Genomic DNA, 5,819 nt, shown 5'->3' with positions numbered 1-5,819 from the left:
CAAAGACAGAAAAAAAAGCCACAAGGCTTTGTGGTCTGCAGAGAAAACCCAGCAGGTGTGGAAAATAGAGATGATCCACCAGCGAAAGCACACTGTCCCTGTCCTTCCCTGCCCCCGGGGGTGCCGGGACCTGCCCTCTGGGACCAAGCAGGAGGCACATCTCCCCCTCAGTCCCAGAGTCCAGACTTGGGCCACCGGCGCGATTAGCCGCTGAACAGTGCCATCTCCTGGCAAAGCCACCGGCCACGCCGAGCCCTGACACCATGCTGGGCGGCCGGCGGAGGCACATGGGGCCTTGGGCACCCCTGGAGCACCCTGACCCCCCAAACTCAGCCCTGCCTGCTCCGTGCCCTCCCCTTGCCCTGGCAGCAGCTCTGCCGTGCGGGGAAGGGCGATGCCATCCCGAGGGATGCAGGTGCTATACTGACCCTCGGGATGCTCGTGGGAGCCAGAGCATCGTCCCCACATGGGCTTTGGGTGGCTGCAGCAGGCACAGCTGGGATGGGGCAGAGCTTGGAGATGTTCAGCCACTGTCCTTGGGGGAGTGCTTTAAACTGGGACTGCAAAAAGAGCAAAACCCCTCGTGGCCACCCTGCTGGTCCCCCTGTGCTGTGGGTGTCCCCCACAGGAGATCAATGGCTTCTGACTGGGGTCTCAACCAGCCTGAGCTGAGTGCTGGACACACCTGGATAGAAACTTGCAGTGCTATAACCTCACCCTGCTAACAGGTAAACTGAGGCATGGAGCAACCAGTTGTGAGAAGCTCAACCAGAGCTGGGGAGACAAGTGGGGCAGAGTGTCCAGCTACACCCAGGCCTTCTGTCCCCAACCTGTCCCCATTGCAGGGGGGTGGCATTTTCCCTTTTGCCCTCTGCATGTCACTTCTTCACCCTGCTGTGAACCTGCTGTGCTGGTTCAGGGAGAAAATAAAAAGAGCAAGAACACTTCCCTGCCTCCACCTAGCACTTACGCCATCTGATAAACAAAATGGAAATAAATCCTCCTGCGTTTGCAGCAAATAGGTCTCCATGGGGGGTTGCTTTCAATAATTCAAATGCCTTTGCAGAGCAGAGCCCACACCAATGGGTTTTAATAAACACAGCCATAATGTGACATGCAATTTATTATTAAGCTTAAAACAGGAAGCAAAGAGTTTAATAAAAGCACCAGGATCCCTGTATCAGTCACGGCAAGTGGGGGGATGCTGGCTGCAGGGGGAAGGCTGGCCGAGCTGGCTGCAGGGGCATGCAGATCCGGGTTCGCTTTGCCACACACCCCCGGTGCAGGGACTGCAGGGACCCTGGGCAGGGCATGGAGTTGTGAGCCGGACCGGGGGGAAATGGGGATTATTGCATGGACAAGGGTAAGGCGTGAAACACTGCCTACTCCAACGTGCTGCCTGCACCCTGCCTGCTACACCCCTTACAGCTGCCCACCGCCCAGGGCAGCCTTGGCAGAGCTCTGCCCTGGCATTGCAGCGTGCTGCTGAGGGCGGACTAAAGCCTTAGGTTTAGTCCCTCTCCCCCAAGACTTTCTCACCCACATCCCTTCCTAACTCAACTCCACCCCCGCTGCTCATCCTGGTGATCACAGCTGGTCCTGGTGTGGGTCTTGCCCCTCTCACCCCATATGGGGATGGGGGTCCCCAGCAGACCATCCCCTGTGCAGTGGGGATGCATAAGGCTGGCTCGTTGCACCCCCATCAGTTTGGATCTCATCCCACCTCTGCCCATCCTCATTGCCCCATGGCACTGGGGTCTCCACCCAGGTGATCACAGCCCTGCCAGAATGGAGTGGGCAGAGCACCTCTGTGCCTGGCTGGGGAAGGACAGGGAGGCTCCTGTTTCCACTGAAAATCTCTCCCAAGACCTTCTCACCCACATCCCTTCTGAATTCAGTTCCACCTGGGCAGCCCTGCCCTGCTCCACCCCCACCTCCCCAGTGGCTGGCACTGGGGTCTCCACCCAGGTGATCACAGCCCTGCCAGAATGGAGTGGGCAGAGCACCTCTGTGCCTGGCTGGGGAAGGACAGGGAGGCTCCTGTTTCCACTGAAAATCTCTCCCAAGACCTTCTCACCCACATCCCTTCTGAATTCAGTTCCACCTGGGCAGCCCTGCCCTGCTCCACCCCCACCTCCCCAGTGGCTGCCTTTAAAATCAGGTAGAGAGGGTACTGAGCTCCTGGGGAGAGTGTGGCTGTGTAGGGTGAGGTGCTGCAAGGTCTGGGGGTAGGAGCTGGTGCTACAGCAAGTGTGCATGCTTCCCACTGGGCTGCATGGATGTCCATTTGGGCTGTGGGTCTGCTCAGGGGCTGGTGACAAGCAGTTGCTCTGTAGGGAGGTGGCTCAGCTGAGGGATGAAGCTGGGTGTGAGGTAGCTGGTCCAGCTACATCTGGAGGCACCTCTGAGCATAGATGAGGAGTGGAGGAGGTGGCGGCATTCCATGTTCATCTCCTAACAGGAGTGGGGCACTGCTTTCTTGCTGTCTCTTCTTTGGGCTTCCCAGGGGATGTGGCTTTTGTGCCTCCTCTCCTTGCTCTTAACTCTATCCTAGCAAAACCAGGATGGTATCGTACCCTAGCAGCACCCTTTCTGTTTGGGAAGGGTTCTGGCAAATCCCAGTACCTACTGCAGAGACCAGTGCAGCAGCTGGAAGAGGGGTGAGAGGTAGTGCAGGGACTGCCTGTGCTGGTCGCCTATGGAAATGGGTGTGGGGGGGAAATTGTATGACTGCCCTGTGCTCTGGCTTAGAGGAATATCATCAAGGAAAGGCAGTTCTCTGGATGCCAACTTTGCTCTTGCTGTATTAGATAACAGAGGGTGCCTTCCCCACTAAGGCTGTGGGAGACAGGTGGTTTTGTCCCAGTCCAGCCAAAGAGCAGCCTAGGGCTGAGCCAGGGGCTCCAGGGCACCTGCAGCTCCTTGCAGCAGAGCCAGCAGCCTCCTATCTTAAATAGGGCTTTCCAGCTAGATAAAGCTTGGCTGAAGTGCTGGCAGGGCTGTGAGTGGGGCAGCTTTCATGGGCTCTTTAGCTGGTGTTGACAGCAGAGGGTTCATACTGGGATGGATACTGGGTAACATCCTGTGGCTCCCGCCAGCACCAGTGCCTTGCTGGAGCCTGTAAAAGTCTCTAACTTGATACTGTTTTTTTTCTGTGTTAGTTGAAACCTCCACTACCTCTGGCTTTAAAAGCCCAAGAGCTGATGATTTAACTGTGCGTGTCCACTACTGAGGCTGTGAGTGGGGTGTTGAACCTGGATCCAGTGAAGGGACATGCTGTCTTCCCTGTCACCTTGAGGTGACAATCCCTACGCAGGGCCATCAGGAACTGAAGAAGGGCTGGAGGGACCTCCAGCTCTCCATATGAAGGAGTGGGGGTTCTTGCAATGCAGATGGTTTTTGGCCTTGACTCATGCTCAGCTGGGGAAAGGACCTGCCCTTGATGGTCTGTGGGGATGATGGTCCTGCCTGTATCTAAGCTCATGTGCTCGTCTGATGTCCTGGGTCTTCTCCCTGTGCCCAGCACAGCTCCTCTTGGGCTAGGCTTTCCTCTCTGCACGAGGCTGGAGTGTGGGACTGGGGTCTGACCCTCTGAGGAGAGGAGGATGAGCTGGAGCAGGGAAATAACCGGTGTCAGGGCACAACCTGCAGAGAGCACAGGTACCCTTTGGAGAGCGCCTGGGATGGGTTATCTCAGAAGCAAGGAGGTGCTCAGCAGGGACCTGCCTTATCAGAGTGCTGGTTGCTGTCTCTCCTCGCAGCCCTTTCTGCCCTGGGGCTGTTCTCTGTCACTTCTCTGCTCCGTAACAGCCAGAGGCAGGCGGAAATGGGAGCCCCTGTGCCTGGTCCCTGCCAGAGCACGCTGTTTCGGAAGTGACGGGGTATCTGGCTTGCAATTACTGTGCCTTTGGCTTGGCAGGCCTGAAAGTGTGAGTGATGGGGTCTCTGCAGAGCAGCCCCTGAGCCCTGGCAGGTTGGGGAGTGCTTGGATCCATCAGCAGTCTCCCCAGCTCTCTGGGCTCAGCTGGTTTGGGAAGGTGGGAGGGGAGCATGGGACAGCAACTTTGGGCTATTAGTGAGAACCCCAAAAATTAACTTGGCTGGATGCCCACATCCAAAGTACAGCCTGAGACCTCCCCTTAATAACCTCCATCTCCCAGTTATGACTGGGAGGAGAGACAGAAGCAGTGGGCAGCTCACATCTTCCCATTCCCATCCACCCTTCCTGCTTTGCAGCTGTGTGTCGCTGTATGCGGTAGAGGGCTGGGGTGGCTGTTTAGAATCTCTCCAGGGCATCTGCTGGAGCCAGTCCATCCAAGCCAGGAGAGCTCAGGTAAGGAGGAAAAAACCAAAACAATCTGTTAGTGCATCTTGGTAGGGGTCAGTGAGACCAAGAGGGTCTTGGGAGCACTGGTCTGGAGTGTCCTGCAAGTACAGCTGGCGCCAGTGGATTGAAACCCCTGTGCCTGTAGATAACAAACCATTGGGCTGCTGTGGTTGCAGGCTGGGAGTGGCAATTCCTTTACAAGCATTTTGGGAGGGAAGATGCTGCCTGTCCTGCCCAAGGATGGAGGAGCCAGAAACAGGCTCTGCTGATTCCAGCTCAACAGGGCTCACATTTGAGAAGAGAGCTGAAAGCACCAAGCGCATTAGGATGGTGTCCTCAGGAGTTGTGCCAAACTCCAGCTCTCTCCCACCACCAGCTTGCTCTGGCCTTGGGGAAGGAAGGGTTAAGCTGCAGGTCTCTGCAAAACAAGTGCTCTCCAAAAAGCCAGCCAAGCTACCCAAATGCTGGCCTCCCCTCTGCCCCCATCCTTATCCATCTCTCTTATCTGCCCTGGGCAAGAGCAGGGCATTTCCCCTCCTTGGGCTGACAAGGACCAGAGCTGGCGACAGGCGGAAGCCGGCACTGACTGTGCGCAGAACTCAGGGAGGCCATGGCCATGGTGTCCCGGCTGCAGGGTGGCCTCTGTGGTTGCAGGTCAGAGATGTGGAGGGATGATATGGTTCACCATGGGGCTGGACACATTAAGAGGGTCCCCTGTCCCTGGCTGTCCCATGCAGGCTGCCTCATACCTCAGAGACCTCCACAGGCATCTCACTTCTCTAGTCTGCATGTAATGAGCTGCTGGGTCTCCGCTCCTCTCTGGAGAGAAGGGCTTGTATCACAGGAGATGGCAGCTCTGCAAGGTCTAAGTACCTTCTGGGCACAGATACGAGGGCATGGCAGCCCAGTTTTAGTTTTAGCCCAGGAAAACTGGGGCTCAGGTCTGCCTGTGCCAGGGGCACGGGGTCCAAAGAGGCAGGGTTGTTTCATTTGGCAAGGGCTGTAGTATGAGTGAGGTGCCAGGGCACCTCCGGCAGTGCGGTGAGCTCTGCCGACATGAGGCAGACTTGGATGGGCTGTTTAATTAAATGTGAAGGGCTCTCACACTTCATAAGCTGCAGCCCTCACCGCAGCCTGAGCGACTTTGGGAAAGAGGCCTTTTATTAAAAGAGAGAGAGAGAGACTCCAGCTCTGCCAGGCAGCCATCAAATGGCACATTTAATTGTCTTGGCTCGTTTAGCTGTCGCACAGGGAGGGATGTGCTCTGAGCTCTTCAGCCTTCCCTCTACATCCTCCCCGGCAGGCACATGTTCTGCAGCCTGGGTGCTCCTCCTGTGCTCCAGGAGGGCTGGTGAGGAGGAGGTGGGAGATGAGCCTCCATTCAGGGACAGCACTGGAGGCTTGCCAGCAACTGGGCAGAGCCCTGGCTTGCTTGCTTGCTTGGTGCACTGATGGCCCAGCCTGCCCAGGGCTGAGCACTGGGGTTCAAAAG

This window comes from Antrostomus carolinensis, unplaced genomic scaffold (genome assembly GCF_000700745.2).
Source record: "Antrostomus carolinensis isolate BGI_N321 unplaced genomic scaffold, ASM70074v2 scaffold29747, whole genome shotgun sequence".
Lineage (NCBI taxonomy): Eukaryota > Metazoa > Chordata > Aves > Caprimulgiformes > Caprimulgidae > Antrostomus > Antrostomus carolinensis.
This window is presented reverse-complemented; position numbering follows the sequence as displayed.